The sequence below is a fragment of the Anomalospiza imberbis genome, chromosome 6 (assembly GCF_031753505.1).
Source record: "Anomalospiza imberbis isolate Cuckoo-Finch-1a 21T00152 chromosome 6, ASM3175350v1, whole genome shotgun sequence".
NCBI lineage: Eukaryota > Metazoa > Chordata > Aves > Passeriformes > Viduidae > Anomalospiza > Anomalospiza imberbis.
Window position 1 is genome coordinate 46,080,767 of NC_089686.1, and position 27,509 is coordinate 46,108,275.

Here is a 27,509-nt window from a genome sequence, read left to right on the forward strand (position 1 = left end):
ATCATGTGTTCTCATACACTCAGAAAAACTGAGGCATGGAAGGCAGTGAAGGGACACACTCTGTTTACAATGACTTTAGGCCATACATGGTGGAAAGCATTTCACTGTCCAGTGTCCAGCAAATTCCTCCAAAGCATCTATGTTTGATGCTTCAGCAGAGAGGAGTCACTCACATTAAGTTTGTACTGATTATTGATAAGAGCTTTGCAAGGCTGTCTAGTTTATTGAATCAAGAATTAAAAAGACTTTTATTAGTTCATCTACATGAAGATGTAGGGATTTTTTTGATTTTTTTTTAATTGAGATATCTGGCCTAAGTTTCCAGGATGTCATATTTGGCAGCAGCATCTGCTTTTAAGAGTGTTTTTCTCAGGGTTTACCTCACATACATTTCTTGACCTGCTGAAAACCAGCACACACCTTCCTACTTCACGCAAGATTTGGCAATGAGGTCTTACTTCATATTTTCTGCTCACCCAGATTGTCAGCACTAATAGCTGAATAGAACCACTGAAATACTAATTTTGTTGAGTAAGGAGTCTCTTTTTCACCGATGTTTTTTAAATTGTTATCTTGAAAAGCAAGGGAAATCAAAATTACCCAGAATCCTGCAGCAGTGAAAACAAATGTAGAGTTCTCCTAGGAAGGTTGCCTAATGCTGCAGATTTCTCACATATTTATATTGGTAGAAGGCATCTGGAGGAATAAGCAGAGCCATATTTAACAATAAAAAGGCACTGAAAATGCAATAGATTGGTAGGAAAGTTAATCTCCTTATGTTTTAAAGCATGGTTTACTGGCAGAGCTGTGATGTCAGATATATTTTCAGTTAAGACAATGTACACACAGTACAATCCTTTTATTTCATAAGAGCATTAGGATTCTTGGTGAAGAAAGGCTCTATTATAAATGCAATACATAATTATAATTATTAATATGTTAACAATTGTAAGAATTATTGCAAAGGAAGTGAACTATTTGTTCAAACAATATCATTTTACCATCAGTTCCTATCTATGCAAAATACAAATGGGATTGAATTCAGTCCATAATGTCAAAGTCCAACTGAATTTCATTTACAGTGCATTAAGCAGGAAAGAAAGATAATTTGGGAAGTGTGGGATGTTTGCACTTTGCTTACTTTGGCAAGACTCATTCCTATAAAATACATTCCTGACTCTCTCATTTTTGCAGTTAACATATGTGGGTGTTTTTCAGTGCCAGATCAGTGTGCTTCTTACAAAACAAGGTTACATAATGCTCCTAACACATGTGTGCCAAGGGGAAACCCCCTTTATTCCATGTCCTACAGCCTTTTAAAGCAAGTGTTGGCATTTTTTCCATTCTACTGCATGTGGTTAATTTTTTTTAACTTGCTGCAAGTAAGGAAAAAAAGAAAAAAAAGCAGTCCAATGTTTGCAATGAATGCACCTATCAGAGAACTAGGTGGTGCCCAGCCTGATGCATTTGGGCCCTACACTGAGCCCATTTACCTCAAAACTTCCCAGGTAGATGGCGATATTATTGCTAGCTTTATCCTTTGTCCCTCAATTACATGTTCTTGGCCTGTCCTCTCTCCAGAAGGAGTGAAAGAGTTCCACCACTGCTTTTTCGTCACATCCTCCATCATCACCATCAGCTCTGCATGATCTCCAGCCCAATGGGTGCTCTGGATTTAAAGTTATCCCAGTCAGTTTTTGCTTAGACTTGTCAACACATTTCCTCTTTAAATAGCACAAAAATCTGCATGGTGGGAAGGGGAGGAGAGTGCACCCTGAATGATTTTGCAAAAGCCTGATCTCCTTTCCCTGACCAGTTGGGAGCACTCTGAGAAAGATTCCTGCATCCCAGCTGCCTTGTTTGCATGAGGCTGGAGTGTTTAGTGGAGAGGAAAGGAAGGAAGGGGCAACTACAAACTGTTCAATATGTTCAGAGGACCTTCTTGCAGGCCATGGATTAATTTCTGGTAGCTCCAGGTGTAAGCAATACAAGCACTACCTGGGGTGCTGACCTTCTGGGAGTCCTGTAGGCCATTTCTATCCCTCACCAAATTACATCTGGCCATCACCAAATTACATCTCACCAACTTCACAACCTGCATGGAGATTCATCCCCCACCTTTTTGGTATTTGGTACTTTGTATGTCCCCCAGCCCAGGTGCCAGCAGATGGAAATTGCTGTGGAACAGCTGCAGCTAAGGCATGGACCTGGTGGCTGTACACTGGCTCACATCTTGTGGGACTTGTGGCCACTGGGAAACTTGAGGAATTTCTCCTGTCTAAACAGATGTCTTCTTCCTTAGAGAGGTGTGGATCAGGCAATGTAAGGAGGCCAGAGCAGGAAGAATGGAGAGGCAGTAAGGGGATGCCGTGGACCTTGTGCGACCTGGACAGGTCTGGCCAATTCTTCTGTGGGTGTCATCAAAGTCCATCTTCCTGGAGAACTAAAGGCTGTGCCTCTTCACTGTAGCAAGTAAAGGATCTTCACTGCAGCTGATCTTTTAATCATTGACACAATGCCCTGCAAATAAACTTTATTTGACCTTGATTGAGGATTCTGAATGGACAGAATTTACTTGCTCTCGCTCCTCTTGCTATCCTCAGACATTCAGTATTATAAGACCTTTCACACATATCTGGGAATTTTTGTTCTGCTTTTAGAAAATTCCACTGCTCCAAATTCTAGCCATTTTCAGGAAAAGGAAAGTAAGTAAAAATTGGTTATCATTAAATTTGAGTCGTTGTTTAGTCAGACCTTAGACTAGCTGCTAACTGATAGTTTTTTATGCTGGTCCCTTTTGAAATGAGGGTTGTAGCTGCCACTCCTTTCCTGCTTAGTGCAAGCAGCAGGAGATAAGAGGAGGAGGTAGAGAGAGATTTTAATCCCCAAAAAACCGCCTCATGTTGTTTTTACAGAGGAATTTCTCTATTTCTTAAAGGGTCACAGCACACCATTCTGTGACTTCAAAACACAGAGTACCAGGAAGTTGGTTACATTTTTGCTGTTACCATATCAAAAATATTGAGTGTTTGATGGACCATGTCTGACCTAATAATTGAAAAACCGTTTGTCATTGTATTGCCTTTATAGATCCTAAAGCCAAGTAAATTTCAGAAAAAACCCCAACATTTTTCCTTTAAAAAGGTAACTACTGAGCTTCTAGCCCATCCCCTCTTGATTGAGGTTTGTTCAAGTCATGGAGGGTTGGTCTTAAACAAATATCCCAATGAATTTTTTACGTCAAAGTCATGTTCACTCCATTGTGTCTAATGCCAAAGGTATTGAGGAAATTCCATCAACAAAATCATTTTCCAGTCTCCCTGCATTCATTGCCAAGAACAGCATCAGCACAGCTGATAAACAGAGCTGCCATTTTCTGTAGCATTCCTTTCAAAGGAAAACCAGAGCAAAACAAGCAGTCACTGAAATATAAATGGGGAAAAGAAAAGGCTTAAAACATCACTTTTGTCATTCTCTGTTGAATGAGACTTTATGTGATGTTAGTGGAATTTAGCCCTAAATTGAAACAGATGCTAAAATTTGCTTACTGAATTAAGACCCTGCCCTGGTTGGGACCTGCTCATCTTTGGTGTAATAAAAGCCATGCAAGGATGTTCAGAACGACACTGTAAGTGAAAGGCTCTCTGTGGTTCTCTAGTGGCTATTCCTATTTGGGTTGTTCCATCTTTGCAAAAAAATAAGGATCCTGGAATGAGATTGGTTCTGTTTTTTCATATTATTTGGGATCTAGGAAAGTGAAGGAGAAGATTTAAAACTCATGAAGTTCAAAGGGAGAATAATTAGAATAGCTTTCACTGCACACCATCTTCAGTTACTAAATAAACAGAAGCCCTATGTGCACACAAACTGTTCCTTATGCCCAAGGCCAGAGCCTGTTCTCTCAAGCAAACCAGAAGGACTTCAGATGTTTTTCAAGCCAGATGCTGGAACTAAACCTAACCAAGCTTTAAGGTGTTCAAATTCTGCGTTCTGATTTTCCATATGGGACATTTCCCTATTTCACAACTTCTCTAAAAGAGAAAATAGGAGGATATGGCTTTGCATTGCAGAACCTAAAATCCTTTTGAATTGCCTCTCCCACTACTTATCTTCATTCCTCTACTCATTCTTTCCTATATCATGTGCTTGTGATGCAACTGCAGAAGCAACACGTGGGCTCACAGCCTATGCTCACAGCAGAAATGTTATAACCCCAGGATTACAGCATTTGTAGAGCTGGAAGAGTTAATGAAGAGTAAATGGCAACAGGCAAGTTGAGAGGAGGGAGAGATGTTAAGAATTGGGGCATTGTTTTCTGGATTAATGGTTCGTACACAGAAAAGAAAGTCAAAACCTTTCCTGCTATAGGCAGTTGGGATTGGTAGAACCTGGTCACACCTTTAGTAAAAAAAATTCTTAGCAATTTACTCCAAACAATTCCAAGTAAACTGAAACTTTCCATGTTACTTCCCTGATGTACCATTCAGGGAAGACTTACCACTTGTGATTGGAGTTGTAATGTTTAACACCTGATACTGGAGCTGTAGCAATGGGAAGAGAGAAGTGTGCTGGATGGATGGATGGATGGATGGATGGATAAGTGTAAGCCTGAATCCTCCTGCTCTGCAAACTCTGGAGGACAGTAGGCTGTGACTGACCAAAACTGAACGGGGTGAGTGTTAGGAAGGGTAACTAAAGCACCTAGAGTTACACATAGAAAAAACAATCTTAACAGTGAATCACTAAAAGTGATTATTCACTCTATTATCCTGTTAAATCCTTCTTCTGACAAAGTTATCTAGTTGATCAGTACAATGCTAGCTGCTATGCAGAGCTATCTGGGAGAAGAACTCAACCTCTAGAAGAGATGAGTCTAGACAGAATATCACCAGTAAAAGTGTTATGCAGATTTCCCAGTAGGAAACAATAAATGACAATGTTTTCACTTACCTGTGGATCAGTAGATCTCATTCTCAGTCTCTTTTCTCTCCCACACTCTGCCCTGTCTTTCCCTGGATGACTGCTTCTTCCCAAATGTACCTAAGATTATTTCTAAGTGCTTGCATTTTTCATGATGGTACTTGGTTGTTCAGTTCCATAAAAACACAGAAATTCACTTACTGAGAAAATACAACCTGCTGCTTGGCCTATCTTGTGTTATCATAGGTTGACATAATACCAACACTGGTCACAAGTTTTGTGGAACCAGATGTACAATAACAGGTAGATTCTTGCTCCATTTGCTCCTAGTTTTACATGAGGTGGATGCCTAAGAAGAAGAGCTGGAGCACAGGTTTGCTTGGTGTAGCAAACCTACAGATTTGCAGGTTTGCTTGGTGTATGATGGAGAGGCAGGGGGTCATCAAATTAGATTTTGGTTCTAGGATTCTCTTTAAGTTTTAGTCTGTATAGATGAGGTCACACTCTGAATGCCCCAAATGTCACTTTGGGTTTATACAATCTATTTAAGGGCATTAGGGAGTTAAGGTCCTTAGTTGCCCACCAAGTCAATACCCCACCAGGGCAGTTCAGCCAATTAGACACAAATCTCCTTGCATCATTCTCCACTGACTCAGGTCCTGACTTAAGTATTTCACTTAGGTAACCACATCATACTGAATGTATTTAGGGCCCTCATATTTTATTGGCAGGTAGTCTTCTGACATCCATCAAAACTAGAATTTGCCATGAATGCTCATTTAAAGGTACTTATCAAGGCTCCAGCCTTTGAGAACTAAGTGTTTCCCTGCCTCCCTACCTGTAGCCCATCAAATATCTGTTGGTGGCCTGATATGGAGAGAGATCCCATCAGGAATATGCACCTGACTTGACCAGTCTTTATCCTGCAACTTATTGTCCAGATACTTAGCAAGTACTTCAGTGTGCTCCTTGGAGGACCTGAATGCTTTGTAAACCCTCTTGTCCACAAAGCTCACAGTCTAACCTGCAATTTCATTCCATCATACACAACAAGTCCTGTGACTGGTCTGCTTGAAGATTACAGATTCTCAGGGATTATTGGAACAACAGCATAAAACTGGCAGAGTTCAGTTGTGCTACCATCACATGTCAAGTTAAATATTACTTTGATTTCTGAAGGCAGTCTTTGATTCCAGCTCCTAGCCCTGCAAAGCTGCCCAGTCCTAGCATCACCCTTGTCATGTGTGCTCTTGTGATCAGTGGTGTTCATGGAAGATGGCTCGAACCAGCAGACATGAGGTCCAGGAGGGACCATATTTCAGTATCTGGGGGTGGTTTTCAGCATCCTGAGTGAAGCAGCTCATTCAGTACAAAGCTTCAGATATCAAGGGCAGAGAAATCAAGGGGAAGATCTGTCATCTTCACTGCCTCTGGTGATTTTGTGTGTCAGCTGACTCCAGAATAATGTTGTGGTTATATGTGATGCAGGGTGCAAGGAGGGAAGCCCTGTTCAGGGGCTATAGGAAATCAAAGGACCTTCTTCAGCAGAACTGCAGGAACAACTCAGCAACAGAGAGCCACACATTACTCAGTAAGAAAAAGGCCAAATTCCTCTATGTCTGCACTTAATATCCATAACTGGGAACAGTGAAAGTGCTTGTAAACACATAGAAGCTTCCTGTAGCATGACTAAAATTAATTATAAAGAACATGTATTTTTACAAAATGTCAGGGGTTATTATCAGTTCATCCAACCTCCTTGTATCCCATGAAGAACTTAGAATTATGAATTACCTTCCCAACTCTCTCTCCATCTAATCCATCACCTTAAGCTTATACTTTATGAAATGTCCCTTAATGAAGGCTACTCCTATTTTGAAATATGATCCACCCACTAAATTCAGCTACTGGATTTTTATCCTACTTTTTATCTTCTAAGTATCCTCTTTAAGTGTTATGAGATCCAGGAAAATGAAACCATTCTTTATGGATCAGATTTTGCTGTCAGCTTTGGGAAATAATAGTATAGGGTACTAGTAAAGTTGTTGGACTTCTAAAAAAGTATTATAACCCACCATCTTTACACATTAGGATTTTGTTGATTTTTTCAGACAGTGTTTCACAAGAGCACATCTTTCCTTGACTTTGTTTCTTATCTTAAAAACATCCTGATTAAGAAGAACTTAAGGAAATACTCCTATAGTTTGATATGTTCCCCAAAATGTTATGCAAAATTAAATGCACACTGGTAAATAGAAATCACTTTAATTTCGGGGGGGATGAAGTCATAGATAAATAAAAGAGAATAGTTAGGTAATATTTCCACAGTAATGAACAATGGATGTATGTTTGCACAGTTTACTCAGACAAGAAGATTTCCCTTGTCGAGACACTGCCACCTATGTAAGACAAATTTGCTCAAGTCTGTGCTAAACTGCCTGCTTTGACTGACTGGATGAAGCAGATTCAGAGTGATTAGAGATGAGTAAGAATTGGGATAATGGGCAACTGTTATATCAAAATCCATCAGACACATGTTCCAGAAAAACAGGAGTGAAGGAAACGTGATCTATTGTAGCTTCAGGATCCTGCATTTTCCCCGAGGGAGCCCTTCCCCAAAGCCTAAGTAGTTAAAATGCACAACATTTTGTTTGCTTCACAGTGGCTACTTACGTGACAGGTCTCGGGGTTAAAGAACCATAAATCATATTTTTATTTTGTCAAGATGCTTAAAAATCTGATATAAACAGGCTTCTGACAAAAATGTTACACCACTGGAATGGCTAGGAGTCATTGATTTTATGTTTACAGGTTCTCTTCCCCAGATTCAAAACAATCCGGTTTACAGGCAAATAAGAGTTGTCATGGAAGCAATTTCAAACTTTGAAAGCCACTTATATAAATGGCTTAACAGGGACAGATGAGCTAGCTTAGGAAAACTGCGATGCTCATTCCTCATTATAATAATGCCCATTTAATTTTAAATTATTTCTGCAAATATTTGTACAAAACCGTTAACCTAGAGGCTAAGGTGGCTCTTACTTCAAATCAGTCTCAATTTGTGCTGGAGCTGTCACAGCACCACTGTGGAGCAGAACTAGAAAGTCCACAAAGAAAGAGAAGGTAAAACAGCCAAACCCTGATTACAGAGCAGCTGAAGACTGTACCCAAAGTATCTCTCTTTATCTAACAAGCACGATCCTATTTTCTATTGCAGTTCATAGAAGGTAGCAGTACAAAAGAAAAAGTACCCTAAGATCTGCTGTAACAGTTGTTACCCTAAGGCTATGTGAAGTTATGAATGAGTTGAAAGAATGGGTGAAATAAATGTGTGAATGGGTTAATGAATACATTGAAATTAAGGGGTTAAAAGTTCGAGTCCTACAGATGTTAGGGAGTGCATAGAATTGAGCAATGTCTGAAAAGGTTAAATTTCAGGATGATATTGTAATTTGCATATTTAATTCAAAGACATGGAGGAGATGATGATTTGGCTGAAGGGCAGTGTAGTTTGCCTGAGAGGTAAGGCGACTCTGCCTCTGTGTGCGTGTGTGTGCTCTTTGCACTGGGGGAAAATGGGACAAACAAAATCAAAGCAATAAATTGATTTTAAAGATCTGGCAAAAACTATGATGACCAAAATCATGTACAAAAATTAGCACATTTAGGAAATTACCAAATGCCTGTACATTCCCATTGGGGCCCTCAGAAACATGGTAACTGCACAAAAAAGTTTTCCTTGAGTTTCCAACACGAAAATACAGATGTTTTTTATTACAGCAAACAGCAAATAGCAAATTTATATGAAACCAATAAAAAACTTTCAGATTCTGCCTCAAACATAGCAAGATTACAAGAGAAAGAAGATAAAGCATTTACAGCAATTATGTGCCTCAATGGTGGCTTATCAAGATATGTGAATACCAAAGATCACACAAATGCCATTTAAGAGAGTAATAAAGTATGTACAATAATAGGCTTTAGCAATATTGACACTTGCAGGGAAGCAGAAGGTAAGCTGTGTTAAATAAATCTTAATAAATCCCATTAAAGTAAGCACTGTTTACTTGCTATAAAATCAAATCACTAACACAGCTGTCCATGCAGAATATTATCCACGTGGTTTCAGATAAAGAAGACTTGTATCTTCATCTTTCAGTTTTCCTTGACAAATGGAAATTTGTCTTTTGCCCTCTTCAGCAATTTGTCTTTTGTCAACACCTTTTGAACGATGAAACTTTATAAGCCACACAGCTGACAAGTTCGCTTCTAGGACTTCAACAGGAAAACTAAACCAGATATCCAACATGCAGATAGATTTAAAATTAGTTCTTTGATGTGGTAAAAGGGCAAAAAGTAATTTATTTTCTTAGTTTTCAATTTATGTGTCATACTATAATAGTATTTTACCTTCTATTTATTTAAATGTCCTGAAATGCAAGCATACAAACATCTATATATCTCACTCTTAGTATTATAGTTCTTATATTTTATATAAATATTCCCCCGTAACATAAAACATAACCAAAAATTAATGTGTTAGAGCTACTCAAAGAGGCTCTAATTTGCATTGGTTATAATTGCATTATAATGTTTACATTAATTATAACAATTAAAAATGCTTCAGTGAGTTAAAAATACCAGCTTAGACCACAAAATGTGCAGATCTCATCTTTGAACATATCATCCAAGAAGTACAAATGTTTTAATTTAATATTTGTATTGAACCTTGATTTGTTTAAATCTCCCTAGCATGCATACAATTAAATGGATAGAGCTTGTGTGGGTTAAGCTGGTCTATCCTACACACACTGAAGAGAACTAGACTTGGTAGCTATGGGGATCATATGGATTTCCACGGAAACCAGAGGATAAGTCAGAGAGGATCTATATAAAACACTGAATGTTTCCCTGCAGTGTCTCATCAGAGAGCTAACTCTCCAGCTGCTGGCTGCAACAAGGCAAGGAAGAGCTCAAGTCATAAAATAAATCAGATCTGGGTTTCAGTCACTTTGGAAGTGGAAGCTTTTAGTTTCATTTGGCTTATTGTACTGACAGGTCCGTGAGCAAAAGAAACAGACAAAAACTACCCAGAGTCAAAAGTCAGAAATAAACACTCATGGCTATGGTGTAGGTTAAGACAGAAACAAGGCAAACAAACAACAACAAAAAACCAAATCTCAAACTAATCTCCAAGTGCTCTCAAGTGCTCTCAATGTCATTCATGTGAAGACACCCAGCAAAATTCCTGATTTTCAGTCATTGTCCAGAAAGAAGAAAAGATTGGTTTACCTCATGTAGATGTTTTCTGACTGCACATGAAATCACAAATGCCTTGTCTTGCTGCTCCTCTCTGGACAAAAATTACTGAAGGGAAGTGACAATTTAGACAGTGATTTTGAGTATCTTCGAACATCATAAATGTGTATAATCCCTTCTCGTACTAAAACATCATGTTCATAGTGCTTCTGTATAGTAAGAGATTGAGACAGTTCCTTGTACAAAATCTCTGTTTGTATGAAGAGAAAACCAAATTTGTGCATAAATGCACTTGTACACATACATAAGTGAATTTAAATACAGATGGCTTAATGTTTTTTCACTGGTCTTTGACTTGTCTGGTCTGCTCAATCTTCCTTTTTTTTTCCTATAAAATCCATGTATTTTAGCATATGACTTCTTTTTTCTTGAATCTCTGTTACTCAAAAGGAGCAAGGACTATGAAGTAGTTAAGTAAAATAAATTAAAAAAGGATAACTTATTTAGCCAAAGATTCAGAGTGTGATACAACATTTCTTTGTGTACAAAGGAAAGATTTGAATTGGAATTGGGGTGATATGGGTGTGATTCAGCAAAGTTGACATACACAGAAAAGCCTGCATCCCATTCTTTTTTGTATCCTTTGCTTTGTTCCTCATTACAAGACATCTTTAAAGAAATAGGCTCTGTCTAGGCAGGGATTTTTATGTCTTCTTGATTTATGACCTCCAGGTGAGTTTTCTCCAGGAAAGCAGCATTTCACATTTGTGCCTTTAATGGGACATACATTCAAGAGGCAAGGTAAATGTTTTCGAGAAATAAAATACAGTAGGGCACAGTGACTTTTGGAATTTACGCCATCTCCCTTATGCAGCCAAGTAGTGACAAGCAGACATCTGCTCCAACATTTCCACAAGGTCTTCTGCCCACATAAAATAAAGTACACTTTATTTTATTGACAGCTCCAGACTTACTTTAGAGCTTTATCCTGCAATTACTGCAATGAATGGAAAGTTGGGATTTTTGTATGATCTTTCAACATGAACTATATCTGCTTTAAGACTGGCACCAGAGAACTCTGAGGCTTGTCATGAAATAGTGATGCCAAGCTTGACTTTAAGCATATAGTCTCTGACATGAGGAAATTTTATGCAAGTGGAACCTATTCTCTGTTTTCTAGACAGATTTCAGATAGGTTCACTGTGCTCTGATTTGTATTCTTTTTTTAATGCATAGTAGCTTTACCTGTAGCAAACTGGCTAGCCTCTACAAATCATTTCCCACAGGTTCTTGGAAAGGTATCAAATCCAGAAAGAAGGTTAATTAACTTTGCAGTCAAGCTGATAAAGCACAAAACTTATTTGCAGCAGGTACACTGACTAAATACAGATGGTTAATCTTGATGAGGACATCAGCCGTCAATAGTCCTTTAAGCTTTTACTTCCCTCTAAATATCATTTTGGCTGTGATATCTCCCCTGCTATGAAATTTCAGATAGATGGAAATTCCTGAGAGGTTTCTGAGGCATACAGTTTGAATCTCTGCATATTTCTGCCAAAGGAATGAGAAATTACCTAATGTGCTGCTCTGGCCTCATTTTGCTGTTGGAATGATGATGTTACTGGCACACATGTACTGGCAAATTCTCTTAGGAATCCTTTTGGATGAAAGGCATTATCCAAATGTAAATTTTAACTTTCAGCAATATCACTTGAAACTTTGGATTAGAAATTACATGAGCAGATGTTGAATAGGCTGGCTAATTCTCTTTGAAATGCAGGGCATAAGGTAACACTGCAGTCCTGGTTTGAGTCTAGAACAATAGGAATTCAGGGAGGCCAGGAGTTAACAGCAAGGGATACTGGAAAAGACAGGCAAGGTCTGTAAATGTCCTTGCCTGCTCACTTATCTTTTTTGAATATACCTCCACAGCTCTCTTGGTAGCATGGCTTCCAGCAGGCCACATTTCCATCGACTCCAGGAGATGCTGCTCAACATTCACTCATTTTGCACCACTGACAACAGGATGCTGCTTCCTCTGCCACATGTTTGAAAAGACCTGATTTGTTCTAGAGCTGGGTCTTTTTACTATGTTCTTTAAGGATGCATACACTGATTTATGAACACAAGATTCCAAACAATCTGTGTGCCAGAACTGTTCAGTCCCACTTTAGAAGTACATTAGAACCTGACTTCAATGTTCAGCCTTTTTGCAATTGTCAAAAAATGAAGGTATCTTAGAAGTTGTCCCTGCTGATGTTCAGAGCTGGTTTGTTTTGCTTTTTACCAGTTACCCTCCCACCTTTACATCTGATCCCATATCCTGTATTCTGTATTCTCTGTCAATCCTGTATCCTGCTCTGAAATGCACATTCATGCATTTTTTAAGTCAGCACAAAAGATTCCTGCCAAAGGCCAGGCGATGCCAAAGGGGCCTCTTCTTGACATCTCATATCCATTCCTGTGAGGAACATCTCAGCAAACATTTGGTTCTCCTCCAGACATCTCTCGAGTCCATACAGAATGTGAGAGATGGCATGCTGAGAAGTCAGGAGCCAGGAACAAGGAATTGTGCAAATCCTGTCCACTGGCTTTCTGTGTTAAGTTGTGCACGTGTGCTGAGCCCAACGACACAGACACTGGCTGGAAAGTCAGCAGCAGATGGGTCAGTCTGGGACCCAGAGGTGACCAGATCTCCCACCACAGTCAGGCTGCACTGCTCTGTGGGGTCAAGTGAAAAGCCTCAGGGTTGAGATGAAAGGCAGATAGGGGCCCAAGGCCAACATTAAGGACAGTGTAACTTCGACTACAGCTGCAGCTTTACTGACATAGCAGAACTATGCAAAACTGTAAGGGCACACGTACACAGATTCTTCACTGAATGCTTTCTGTGGGTCACCCCACTATTTGCAGTGATTTAGCTTTAGACAAAGCAGCAAGGTGCTGTCTTCCTCCAGAAAAGTTTTCCCAGGTAATAACCTGTACTGTTGACACAGACAATAAAAAAATGCTGTTTTTTCACTTGCCCTAATCTTGCTAATTTGTGATTAGACAGCTGGGGTAAAAATTAACCAGAAAGAGAATGAAAACTACTGAAATAAAAGTATCTGCTACCTAACCTGCATCATTCTCTGCATTTCCAGCACACACACATCCTCAATAATAACACTATCCCACATTCATTCAAGACCTATCATGCACTGTGACTTCACAAGCTGTTTTAGGAATCCAGTGTGGAGAGGTGATTTCCATTTATAGACAAAGCAGGGCACAGAAAACACTGTAAAACAGAGGATAACTGTTGCACTCTATTTAGCTGAAAATTTAAAGCAAGGTTTCTAGCCATGAAAATTCCTCCAAGCTGTAATCAGACCACCATACCATTAGTGGATCTTCTCCTTTACTGAATTTACCTCTGACCGTCAATTTATATCCATACAATTGTTCCAGAAAAGGGCCATCATCTAGTTTTATGTATGATGGATGGGTAACAATGGCCTGATGCTGGGATAACAGGCGAATGAGCCACCTACTGAATTGTTTATACCAGACATAAGGGTCTCTCAAAGGTGCCATTCACATGCAAAATGGCCAAGATTGTGCTACAAATCTGTATCCAGTAAAAGGAAGTACAGGAAGCATAGGTGTTGTACTCACTGGATCACTGGCATTGGAAACTAAAGAAAGAAAACATCAGAACTCTTTGCTAAATTCAAGTCTTGCTCTCAAGTCTCTGTACCAGCAGAATCCCTTCAAAAACCTTGTGGGTTTAAAGTTATCATAGTGGCTCAGGTTTAAAACACAGTGAGGTGGAGTGTTTCCACTGATTTTATTGACATTTTTATTGAGATGACCACCACGACTAAGATTTTGCTGTATTTTCCAATGGAACAAATGAGAAAGTATGTGATTTTGTGCACACATTGCTGACTTTCCAGTGGATGTGAGACAGTGGTCATTTCTGTCTTGCTTGTCTGTTTTTTGATAGTTGAAAAGTCAAAACTCCTTGTATTTTTAGCTTCTGCTTTACTAGAAAAAACCAAGCAGCTACATGGCAAATTAATCTAAGAGTTTGCAGTAATGTTCCAAATTTTTGAAGTACCACTGACATAGTAAAAGTATACCTAGGAATGTAGAGATAATCTTGAAGATAACCGGTATTACCCCACTATATTAAGTAATTAAACCTTAGAGACCCCGGAAGAAAAAAGAGCAATATAGTCAAAACTACCTTCTAAAGACCTTTTACTAATCTCTATTACTGGCATTCATTTTGACCAATACACACTGCCATATAATCTCTATGAATATTTACTGAGGCCTTGCTGCTGGTTCACTATTTTTACCTAGACAACAAGATTCATGGAAACATTGACAAATCATAATCTAATCACAGATGAGATACTGTAAACGAGCTTTACGTGACTGTACTGGAGTGGCTCAACAGGTTTTGATACGTGTGTGGTGCACCTCTGAGTTCTTTATGGGGACATCCCATTAGATTTACATCCACAAGGGCAATCTTTTATTGGTTTGAGAACTTGCAACAGCCAGTTCCTACTTCACCTCAGCAAATTGCTCTTATTTTGTTTACCTATCTATCTATTTGCCTCAATTTGGAAGATCCTTTATTGTTTGGGGATTTTTATTGTTTGTTTGTATTTCTCAGATAAAAGTAGCTGCATGCAACCTTGTCTGTAACCATGCTGATCTGTTTTCACCATGAATTTTCAGATGCCTGCTTGTGTTTGGCCCAAGGCTGATACATTTGTTCCTCACACCTATAGTTCCTTGAATGGCACCTTCTTCAAAACCAGTTACTGTGCATTGATTTCAGTGAGCAGTTTGTAACTGGCTCATTTGTTGGCCACACAGCTACTTATTGATCAGTGACTTTAATATTTTACCAAACCAGAAGGAGCCAAGAGCTGCTCTGTCTACATTTACACACAGATTGACCTGCTAGCTGTGCATCAGGAAGATGGAAAGGGATTCAAACACAAGGGTTTTTTTTTTTTTTTAAGTTAATGAATGCTGCAGTATTATCTGTGGTAGATGAGTTTCTCTTTTCTGTCAGTCAATTTTAGTCAATGTTTCTCAAATCCTAAATGAAATCCAGGAGTTTGAAACATGCTCAGAAAAAGTGCTGCCCTGGAGAAATTGCTGCTAGAGGAAGCAGCAGTTCAAGCCCCCTTGGAGATAATCTCAAAAGTATGATAAAGATTTTATTCAGTTAGTCAAAAATATGAAGATATATGAGTATGTCCACAAACACTGAGGAAGCTTGATACCTATTGTGAAAATAATATTTTACTGTATATGGTTAATCATCACAAAAGAAATAGAAATAATCACAAAAGGCCAGGTAATTCCATATAAATTATCTCTGTTTCAGCTCATTCCAACTTCTTGGATTATATGGAAACAGGACAAAAATCTAATGTATAGTATGATAGTATGATATGTATAGTATGATCTGTACATAGTATACATCTAAAGTATAGTATGTAAAATCATTGAGAGGGTCTGGCAGTACTGCACTCTGTACAGAACCTCTTTTCCGTGAGGACTGAGGCCACAACTTCTATGATAAAATTCATCCAACTTTCCTTTCCGTACGATACTATGAATCATTAGTGTGAATAAAACTCTGAGAAAGCCTGTTTCTGACCAGGCATTGTGAAAGGAAGCATAGCCATCTGATACAAACACTGCAGATATCAAACAGGGCATAAAATGAAGTCCACCTCTTTCCCCTTGTCTAATTAATTCCATTCTAGAAACATTAGCCATATCCATAAACTGTGAGCATTGTTGCAGATCTTTTGGGAGGTGCTCTTTTACGTCATACCCTTTTCATTCAATATTGTTAACGTGAAAATACGCAAGACAATGTAGTGAGCTTTGTTATGGTTACTAAAGATAGAGATCTACACATTCACCCCCTGCCTTTTTTAAGGCACCTTTGGCCTCATGGTTTTGTTCCTCCATGCATGGGTACAGTGTCTCTTGGTACTAGGGAGTCGAGGGAGTAAACATTGTGCCAAAGGGAAAATAGTCTCTATGCATGACAACCTTTAATAGTCTCTATGCATGACAATCTGTCGTGCTCAGCCAGAGAAGCAAGGGAGAAGCTGTGTTTCCCATCTGCACTTGGAGCTCAATGGATCACCAGGTCTGAATATGGCTCATCTGGTTTCCAACAGCACAGAGTAATTTGTAAAGTTCCATATTAAATCACTCCAGTCTGAAGAATTTTTGACAAATATCCAGAAGTCTATAATGCATATATGGCTTCATCACACAGAATCTGAAATGCAGACTACACTGATGGTGCAGGGATTCAGGATGAATCCACTGATGGTGGTGGGTTCAGGATTTTCTTGGATTATGCAACATTTATTCACCCCATATAAAGTAAATAGTAATGATACAATACAGATAAAAATCCAGTGCCCAGGTCAGGGGTTGTACAGTAAGGAGTAAAGATACACAGATGGCGACTACCCAAGTGAACTTTACTGCAATATGTACATAGGTGGAAATTCATTATTCATAAGTATGCAAAATAATTTTCCCTTTTTATAAATAATCTGTTTATCTGGCTTGTGGGCCTGTTCATGTGGAGAAATACCCATCACTTCAGTTAAGAAAACTAGTGGGCCATATTCTCCTGTGGCATGGTTTGTCTTTCCTGCATTAGTACAGTCCATGGTGTGATTGTGATTACAGCAGGATAGAGATACTACATTCTATTGTGAGTGGCTCCCCTTATATAAACATCTTTATGAACACCATGAACACACCGCATGTATAACACTCACATTGTAACCATGCTACATTTTCAGTTCAGGTAAAAGCATGTGACTTCTATGTACAGACAAAGCAAACATGAAGCAAAACCAACCAATCAAACCCATGCAAAATACATTTATGTAAAATTCAGTAAAACAAGCAATTGATTATAAGGAAAAGACCAACATGTTGCACAAGCTGTGAAATAAGAAGACCTGGCTTCTCTGCTCAATAGCAAGGGTTGAGCTTATAGACCAATATTAGCCTTTCTTTTACTTCATGAGGTTTGCAAGAATCTAGGGCCTCAGAGATCACATACCTGCCAGATTCCACAGAAATCATCCACCAGCTACATGTGTTGGCTGGGAATAGAAGATGAATAGGTGGACAAATCCATAGTACATCACTGGGTGACCTTAACTGCAATGTGAAAACCTGAAGCAATAAGAAAAAAAAATAGTTTATTCAATACAGTAGACCATAGGAAGCAGAGGGATTTTACACTCAGTTAAATGTACATTTGTCCAGTGTTCTGCTTTTCTGTTCCTCCTTCTGTTCCCAAGCCAAGTACATAAGTGAAATGGAGCACCACAACCTGTGGTAGGAAAAGACGTAGAGAAGCTAAAATGTCCATAGTGCAGCTGAATCTCCAGAAAGGCCCTGTGGCTTTCAGCTATTTCCATTTTCCTGTGGGTTCTGCAGCAAGGCAGGGGGGGCAGCTGCTGAGCAGTGAGGTGCAGTGCTCATGCCCAGTTTTCCCAGCAAGCCTAAGGCTCTCATACAGAGCAGCAGGGAAGCAAGATAGCAGTGAACAGTTTTTGCTTTGCCTGTGAAGGATTCAAGTTTTCCTCCCACACCAGCTCTTTGTACACTTCTGGGCAGTGGATTTCATTGACCTATACAAAGAGTCCTTTTACCTGGAAAATCACCCAATGAGCTTCCTCATCCCTGTAGGATCAATTGCCTTGTAGTACAAAGGAATGGTGCAAAAACCCTTCCTGGAGAAAGAAGGAATGAAACTCCCCAGCAGAAGATGCCTTGCAGTCAGCTCTGTGCCATGTGCTTTGTACACCTGGTGGGTGCATCTGTTCCAAGCTCTCCTTGTTTCCAGATAGTACTTTGACTCACAGTGACAATGATTAACTGCTATATCTTGTCTGTAATATGACATCTCCCTCTCAGCATCCACTTCAGCCTCGTGTGACACAGAAGCAAACAAAAACCACCAATGAAACCCACTCTTTTCATCCCTTCTTCAAAAAATACCTTCCATTCCTCATTTGTTTCAGAGGTGTAGAAGGCAAAGCACCTTCCATGTGGGAGTTGCAGGCTGATGCCACTTCACGTTCTGCTATCTGGGACTGTTTCAATTGAAAACCAATTAGAAGTATTTAGATTGTTTAAATAAAAGCTACAACTTTACCCTGCCAATGATTCGTAATATTATTTTTAAAGTCTGTTATCATTCCCCTGATTTGAGATTTTGACTTAAAAGAATTGTAGCGGGTCTCAGGGATGAAGCTGTGCAGAAGTGCTGAACCTGTTGCCTCAGGACATATACTGCTGGGGTGTTAGATTACAATTAATCGAAAGAGAGGAATGAGTTTTTCAGGTCAATACATAACAGCCTTTCTAGTAGGATAAAAAAAGATCCTGTGTGATTGCCAAGTGGCTTTTTTTTTCCTATGTCTGTGTGAACATTTTGATCATTACAAGTGGTCACTTTGCTAACATTAGGAATATCTCACTGGGAACTGGTGGTCACTGCTGACACAGCAATAGAAGTTTTCCTTGGACTTCTATCCAGTGACAAACAAAAGGAAGGAAATGACCACATGGACAGCATAGCTATTTCTTAGGTCATCCAAGTACAAAAATGATATCAAAAAGGAGGACTGCAGAGAAAGGATCAGCATATAGACTGAAGGTAACAGTAGCAGGTCTGTATTTTCTTTCAAGTAGGTATGATGTGTAATAACTTTAAATAAGATTGTTAACAGCTTTGCTTCTTTCTGTCTTGTTTTCAACAAATATAACTAAACTAGGGATATTTGCCTACAGCTGTCACCAGAACCCAAATATTTCAAATTGGTATATTCTACATGTACCTAGTTATAGATATAAAACCTCCAAATACTGAAAATATGTAATTCTGTCGGTCCAGTGATTGCAGTGTAACTGTTAATGTTGATGAAGAACAAAAGGAAAGTTTTTGACCAAAGTGATTAAAAAAAAAAAATTGGAAATGCAAAGAAAATTTCTCAAGTTATCTTATGATGTTTTTAAAATGGCAGCCTATTCCCATGCGATGCATGGAATGTTAGTAACAGGTGAGTTAAAGAGCAGTTTTTAATATCAGTATGATGTTTCAATACATTCACAATATTTATTACAGTATAATAGGAACATTGAAAGCATTTCTAATACTCTAGAATCTCAGTAGTAGCATCATATCACAACCCTTCTTCTTCTCATATTCAAAGTTTTTTCTTAATAGAAGCAAGAATAGCAGGTATTGGAAAGGAAGACTTATGTGATTAGTTGTTTAGGGGCTTGTGTTGGTTCTGTCTTTTATTGGTTAACATTATAATTACACCACTTATAGTACCAATATCACTAGAAACATAACGTCAAATATTAACTTTGTGAGTGTCTTGAAAAATACTGCTGGACTTAAAAGGATATTTGATCCTAAAATATCTTTGCTGTGCAATTTATAAAGATTTCAATCTTACCACATGAATGTACTGCAAGATTAATTTCTTGCATTATTCCTTGAAAGGCAGCCATGGTCTGATATTAAGGTAAACCACAATATACTTATTTTATTCTCACGTTCAAGGCTCACACCTTCTTTTGTCTGTTGGAGCAATTGTAAAGGTTTTAGCAAGGCCTCTCAAACACTTACTGGTTTCTGTTTGCACAGCTCTATGGTCATTAGAGTTAGAAGTTTAATACAGTGAATAAATACCTCTCCAAGACCTGCTGACTGCCTTCCACATTCATGTACTGATGTATTAGAGCATGATACAGTTCTTATTTTGGTTGTGCATGTCTTCAAGATTGCATCAGAATTAATTCTTCTCAGAACTGTGCGAGGATCTTCAGTGAGGACACCAAAGGGGGCCTTATTGAACTCATGTCATATGAAAAACTGATTTAGCCCGGATTTGGAAGGATGTGCGAGTACACAGTAAATGGATAGATATGCAGAGCAACCACATTGTGAAAGGCTCTTTTACCTAACTTTGTGGATCTGAAGTTTGAGCACATAAGACTTCACAAATGCCTCACTTACTCTGTCCAGCTCAGGCCAAGACGGGGTATCATTTTCTAGAGCTGCCCATCTTCCTCTCTGAACTAATGGAGATCTACATGAAACCATAAAGCCAGAGAGCTGTCTTTAGAAGGCTGAGCTTAAGTGAGTCTTTGTAAATGTGACAGCACATATCCCTAGAGATTTTATCTTATTTAAAAAATAAAACAGATACTTTCACAAATTGGCTGCAGCAGCATGGGCTATTTTAGATGCATTTGACACAGGTTTTGCGGTATATCTGCCCTTTGGTGCTGCAGGAGTGATAGCAGGGTAGACGTGCCTTTAGGGAAACAGATGTCATTTTATTCAGTAATTCATGCAAGGCATTGAGAGCCCTGATGTCTCCACAATGTGCTGATTGTAGGCTGAGTACCACTGGGTGTGCACTGTTGATTCCTTCTTCAATGTACTACTTTGTTTTCTCATCTATAATGCTCTTTCTAAGTAATAAGAACAACTTAAAATAAAGCCATGAACAAACTAGGCACTACATAATGAAAAATCATCATCTTCAAGGCTCCTTCTGAAATTCTCAGATCTTGCATTAAAAAAAAAAAAAAAGCCTGTGGTTCCTGCACATCAGTAATATTTTCTTATATAAGTGATACAGTTAAAAAGGCAGTACAAAATCTCAAAGTCATTGTTTCCCTTCCTTGGGCACTATGTAGAAAGAATTAGAAACTATGCCTGTTTATCTGGCATTTATCTCAAACATGTGTGAACTACCAAAAGTAAAAAGAAGTTATTTGTAGAGAACAAATATCTTTCCTTATCTACTTTTTCTTCAGGCCACTGAATCTTAACTGGCAAACAGAAATGGTTTTGTGGCTCAGTGACTTATCAGTCTTCATCAGAAACATTTATTTACAAGCTGTTTCTCAAAGTTGACTGTATTATACAGTAAATTCAAGTGTTTTATAAGCTAAGAGTCAGCACTTTAGCAAACTGATAAAACAGTACTTACATGAACAGTAGCATCTATGCTTTTGACCCAACATGTTTACTTACAGATGAGGTATTAGTCCCAGTCTAGAGGGTTAGTTCACTACAGTACAGAATTATTTCTGAGATTGACAAACTAGCTCAGTCTAGCCCCTGGGTATCCCCTTGATTAATTCAAGGTACAAACAGAGGTTTATACAGAGCATGCTGCACCATCAACCCTCCTCACTCCTCATCTTGACCTTCCCCAGAATTAGCAACCCCTGATGCAAGCTTGTCACCCCTGAGTCTCTACTACTCATTTGGATTTTCTTCAAATCCATGTATTTTCCTCTCTTTGAAAAGCCACTGAAGCTCCATTGCATAGGTCAGCTGTGTGCCAGCTGTATCCACAGTATGGTGAGACACTCCTTGCTGTTTGTTTTGAGGTTTCTTGCACTTTCCTTGGAAGGCACTGCTTATCATGTTGGTGCCAATGACAATTTATGGGATTTGCAGGCTTGGCTGCCAGAATTAGCATGACACACCTCTTTGTAATTGTGTTCTTAATATTCTCCTACCATAACTGCTTCACAGTAATTCCCAAAAAAACCCACAAAAGTGTTTCCTGGACTGCCAGCTCTTGAGAGAACTGTATGTGGAGGTTGCCAACACCAATTCCTCTTATTCCAAGAGGAAAGATTACTTTGTCCTCTAGAGAAATGAACTGTGCATAGAGGGAAGAAGATCCTGGGAGGTCAGAGTGTAGGGAGGAGAGACAGGCCATTCCAGTCTGTAGAAGATTTTGAAGAAGGACATGTCTCTCTGTGAGCTCTGAAGATGGCTTTAGATTCAGTTTAGGGTTCCTTTCTCCTTGAAACACTAACAGTTTTCTTTAATTCTAAAGAATGTCTAATTTAGAAAGGTAAAGGATAGAAATTATTCCCTTTCATATCTATTGCCTTAAAAATATGCGGATCAAAGCCATATAGACTGAAATTAATGTAGTATGCAAACTGACACATGAGATCTTTGTGCATAGAATTTATTACAAACACAAGCCTATCAAGACACTGAGATTAAAAAGAAAAAAATGATAAAATGAAAATCCATCTTGAAAAATTAATCTAACAAAAAAATTTCCAGATTTCAATTGAAATCTTCATATTTTTTTGAACTTGAGTGGAAAAGCTTATTTATATTTTTCCTTTTCCCTCTATATTCACCTTGAATTCCACCTTCCTAATGTTTCTTCAGCGATGTTTATATTTCCAAGTTCCAACATAAATAGCTGGTCTCTTTCCGCCCATCTAGACATAGTCCAGCAGTTTTTTAACATGCTTTCCAGTTTACCTGCACGGCCTTGTGAGCACATTTGATGGCAGAGGTAGATGGCAGAGTTACTCCCCTACGTGTCTCAGTGTTACAGACTTTCTCTTTAGTCAAGACAACTTCTAAGACAGATATATTTACTACATCCTGTACATCTCTTCCTCTAAGAGCCATGGTTAAAACTTACCTTAATAGTCATACAAACACAAAATTAAAACCAGGAAAGAGGTTTTACTTTCCTGTTACATAGTTTCTCCATCAGCAGCAAACCCTAACAAAACTTCTCAGTGGGGAGTTAAACTTTGATGTGGAGCATATCTCCAAGAAACATTTAGACTTAGGGAGTTAATGGACTATATCCTCCATTAGCTAAAAATCATGATAAGCCTAGTGAAAATGAGGGTGGCTGGTAACAATTGCAGACATATCCTGTTCAGGTGCCTCCTTCAAGACATGCCCATTTTGTCTACCTTTTAGACAGGTAGTGAGGCCATATAGGCTTGGAAGGACCTCAAGGATTCCTATGTACCAAATAACTATTTCACTATGGCAAAAAAATAAAGTATTGTACAGCTGGGTAAAGGCTATAGAATTGCATCCACGAAGGCATGCTAGATAGTATCTCCTGTTTTATATATCTTTCTTTCTTTTTACGTCTCTCATGTAATTTTTGCAGTTTGCAATTGTTCAACTTATTTTCTTCTTAGTAACTTGCGTGTGTTGCTCACTCAAACGAACTTCCGGATAAATAAAAGGTTGAAAAGAATAATATAAATAAGGTCATTACTATTTAATAAGTGAGTCACAGTTACCTGAAATACAGAAACAGGGAGGCATCAGCTACGTATAAGTCAGTAAGGCAAATACACTCTTGGGCTTCACTACATTAAGAAGATAAATGGCATTAGTCACCTCCTACCAGAAACTCAATTACTTTAAGTAAAACTCATTTCACTATTAGCTTTCCTAATTTTTTGATAAGTAGACAGTCCTTTTTTTTTGGAAAACCAGACTAACTCTTTTCCTTACCTTCCTCAATCCTCTTTTTTAGAAAATAAACCTTTCTCACAAAGGCCATAGCTTTTGAAAAATCCAAAATAGGGAAAAAGGAAGGAAACATGATCAATTTTAAGAAGCCAAGTGTGTAGAGGGGTCTGTGACTCATTCTTTGAAACTATATACTTCAGAATTTTGAAGCGGCACTAGGAAGAGAAATATACAATCTGTGTACTACAGGTTTTGTTTTTTTCTTTCTATTCAAATCAGTTTTGAAATAGCTTTCTTAATTTTTTGAGCTCCCTCTGAATTTGCCCATTTGCCCTCAGTTAGCTGCTCCCCAGCATGCTTTGCTCCTTGCCTATTCTCCTAAACCAGGAAGACCAATGACCCTTGGCCATTCCTACCATTTGCCCTTTCTCACCTCTGAGCACCACAGGCTGTCAGACTGTATGCTTCACTACTGTGCTAATGACAAGGGAGCTCTGCTTCTAAAAGAAAGTCAGGATGCCAGATCTGGAATTATCTCCTGGAACACTAATAAGTTTACTGGAGACTGAGAAGAGAGATAGAGTTGAACATCACCCATGTTGAAGTTGTAGAGTTGAAATAGTCCCTGAGATAAATGAAAACAAATAAATCGTGTTATTTCCCCCTTTGCTGCGAATTGAACACAACTAGAGGCTTCCTTCTTGGCTTCTGAAGGTGGTGTCCTTTACAAATGCACAGCTTTGCAGAACCAGGAAGAGATTCTTGAATCCCCATGTCAGTGTACAGGAAAACCTACAATGTTGGTAGGGCAACCCAAAACCTCCTCCCTACCACTCTTGGAAACACTGGACATAGACCAATAACTCATGTGGTATAATACGTGTCACATTACTTGACAAATCCACCAGAAGAACTAAGTCTTGCATAGCACTTTGATAAATCATTCATGAATAGATTTTCTTTCACCTTTGCATGTGGATTAAGGAGAGGGGAGAAAAGGGATATATGTAGATGTCATATCAGGAACAACACAAATTAAAAGAGTATCACATGAAAATCTAAAATTCCCCATCCCACTTTCCCAGTTTCTCCAGGGAAATACGTGCATTTGAGAAGGTGTGTCTGTTTGCTGCCTTTTCTGCCTGATATGCAGACAGAAATGCTTGCATCCTGCCTGCTCTCCATCAAAAATTTGACTGAGGAAATATATCCTCTTTGCCTACAGGCATTCAAGCCTAAACTCCAGACAGAGAATAATATAATTTCCTGTACACTATAAGGAAGACAGAGAAGTCCCCTTTTCCTGAAAGTGTTGGTCAATATGACTTAACTTTCAGGCAGTAACATATTAAAGGGGGCTGTTTCTTGTACAAGGCTAAAAACTGACTGGAGATTACCTATGGGATTGGGCTGTGAGCATGTGACAAAGACAAAATACTGTCTGGATGGCTGTGGACAACTCCAGCAAGGAGGGCTGATGCACTGTGTTGTGCAGGTTTTTGCTTGGATGAATGTCATGGTGGTTATGTTCATGGATTTACCTGAGAAAAGCTGCCTGGGAGATCAGCAGGGGCTGCAAGAACCTCTATGCTGTCCCCTCTCTACCACAAGTGACAAGACTACACCAAATAAAGACCAAACATCTGTGCAAAGGTCCCAACCTCATGACCCAAAGAGAAAACTGAAGAACTTACTGAACATTGAAGAAATAATTTTGAAATTAAGAATTTAGAACAGTTAGCCAAAAAAAGAGAAAAACATTAAGTTCAGACTGAAAGGAGGAATAGTAGCTCAACAAAATACCAGGAACAAAGAAAGCAGGAAGGTGAGCAAAGCTCTCAAAGTCAGTCAAGAAAAAACATCATCCTTGTGTGCACAGCAGCCAAAACAGAAAAAGAGCTGCTTCAGACAACCAGGATGCTCTCAGGCACAGAGGTAACAAAGAATGGGGAAGAAAGGGCAGTAGAGCTGAAAATGCCTTCATGACTCACAGCGATTGGAAAGTACATGATTACATAAGAGAAGGGGAGAAAATGGCCTCAAGTTGCGCCAGGGGATGTTTAGATTAAATATTAGGAAAAGTTTCTTCACAGCAAGGGTTGTCAAGCATAGGAACAGGCTGCCCAGGGAAGTGGTGGAGTCACCATCTCTGGAAGCGTTCAAAAAACTTGTGAATATGTCACTTGACAACTAGCTCTAGTTTAGTGGTGAACATTGTGGTGGTGGTGGATTGACAGCTGACAGCGGGACTTGATGATGTTAGAGGTTTTTTCCAACCTTAATAGGTCTATATTTCTCTTAAAAAAGTACCTCTAATTTTACGGCTAAAAGGGGAGTCATTCATCCCTCTCAAATCAGTAATGTGCTATGAGGGATGACCACAGTGCAGTCATTCAGATCCAGGGCAAAAAAAATTTTGAACAGTAGTTCCACAACCATTGGACCTAATAAAAACTCATTTCCCAGAGGGTTCTGTCTTCTTGTGACACTGAAACTTTAACTGAATTATACTAAACAGAATTTTAATTGAACTATGCTAAAGTTATTCCTTCAAGCTAAGAGTTTATGGATGTGCCAGCTTTCAGTCAGTATATTCATCTTATTGGACATCACAGAACCCACCCGTCAGGTCAGATGTTTTACAATGCGTGCGGCAGTGAAGCTTTGTTTCCAACATATAAACATTTTGATGTTCAGCTCTCATGCTAATTCCCTGTGCATTAAGGGGTAAATTAATATTGAAGCTTTTCCTGAAATGGAAGAACTTTAACAGAGATATCCTAATAAAGTTGCTTTCTTTTACCTGACTAATTTCTCTAGCTTTACAGAAACTCACATAAACTTGAGACATCTATTAATCTGCCAGATTGGATTGAATTTGGCCAAAGATCCAGAAAGTATTCTGGGGGACAGACAGATGTTTACTCTAGGGAACACATTATTTTTGTATAACACATGTGTGTTATAAGTGTTATAAGTGTTATAAGTGTCATAAGTGTTATAAGTGTATAAGTGTTATGGTAATCATTTAAAGAATGGATCGTTTCTAGTAACTCCCAATGGTAAAGGTTTGAGTGTTTTGACTGACCAGGAATATTTCTTTCCTGGACACGTTCACAAGGATTTGGCAAGTGCCCTTAGCAAAGAGCGTGTATGTGTGTACTCACTGCTGCTTCGGGAAAACACTGTTTCTGCAGACAGGGGTTGGCTTGTGTTCAGCAAGGCCAGAAAGCATAATCAATTTTTGAATGTTCACAGGGTCAAACATTTGCACAGCTGGCATATTACTTCAGAGGGAGAACAAAAAAAAAAAGAAAAAAGAAAAAAAGTGAAAGCATTTATAGGCAAAAAACCTGCAGGATAAGAACAGAGTGTGTATGATTTTGTAGTGATCTTCACAGCTTCTGGACTCCGGCCCTCTAGTTTTGATTAGCATTTCCCTACTGCTTAATTCCAGAGCCAATAAAATGATCTCAGTTCTCTATAATTTGCTGCTTTCCCTATAAATGTACATTGACCCTCATTGCTTGCTAACAAGGTCCTATGCCAACTCTTCTCTGATATTTACTTCTTGCAAATAGAAAGTCTTTATGTCTGAAATAATTCTATTTCAGTTTACACTGGAATGTCTCTGGGGTCTGTTTATCATGCACAGCTGATAACATGCGAAAGGTATGCCCTGGATGGCTCATCTAACTTAATGTGCTTACCACTCCCTCTGGACATTTTGCTCAGGATAAATCAGATAGTACATCTTCTACCAGTCATGGCTCAAGACTGCATTTCAATGCACTATTAAGCAGCTTGTGATTCATGCAGAACCATTATTTCCCACCACTACCAGACTACAAGTTTATCAGTGTAACCATGTTAAATTGGGGAAGTCTTCCTCTTTACAACACTTGCCAGTACATTCCTCCATGCCTTTCCTTGTACATGTATATAAATAAAATTACACGTGTCTATTAGATACAAT

The 27,509-nt window shown here is 38.8% G+C and overlaps 1 long non-coding RNA gene across 2 annotated transcripts in view; it reads left to right on the forward strand.

The window, feature by feature from the left end:
- Nucleotides 1–27,509, forward strand: part of LOC137475977 (uncharacterized) — a 47,116-nt gene that overhangs the window by 9,635 nt on the left and 9,972 nt on the right. Inside the window, exon 4 of one of the 2 annotated variants that reach the window (XR_011000172.1) lies at nucleotides 23,982–24,651. The exons of the other annotated variant lie outside the window; for it this stretch is intronic. This is a non-coding gene — a long non-coding RNA (uncharacterized lncRNA). Of the gene's footprint in view, nucleotides 1–23,981; nucleotides 24,652–27,509 lie in introns of those variants that run through there. 2 annotated transcript variants of the gene reach the window in all.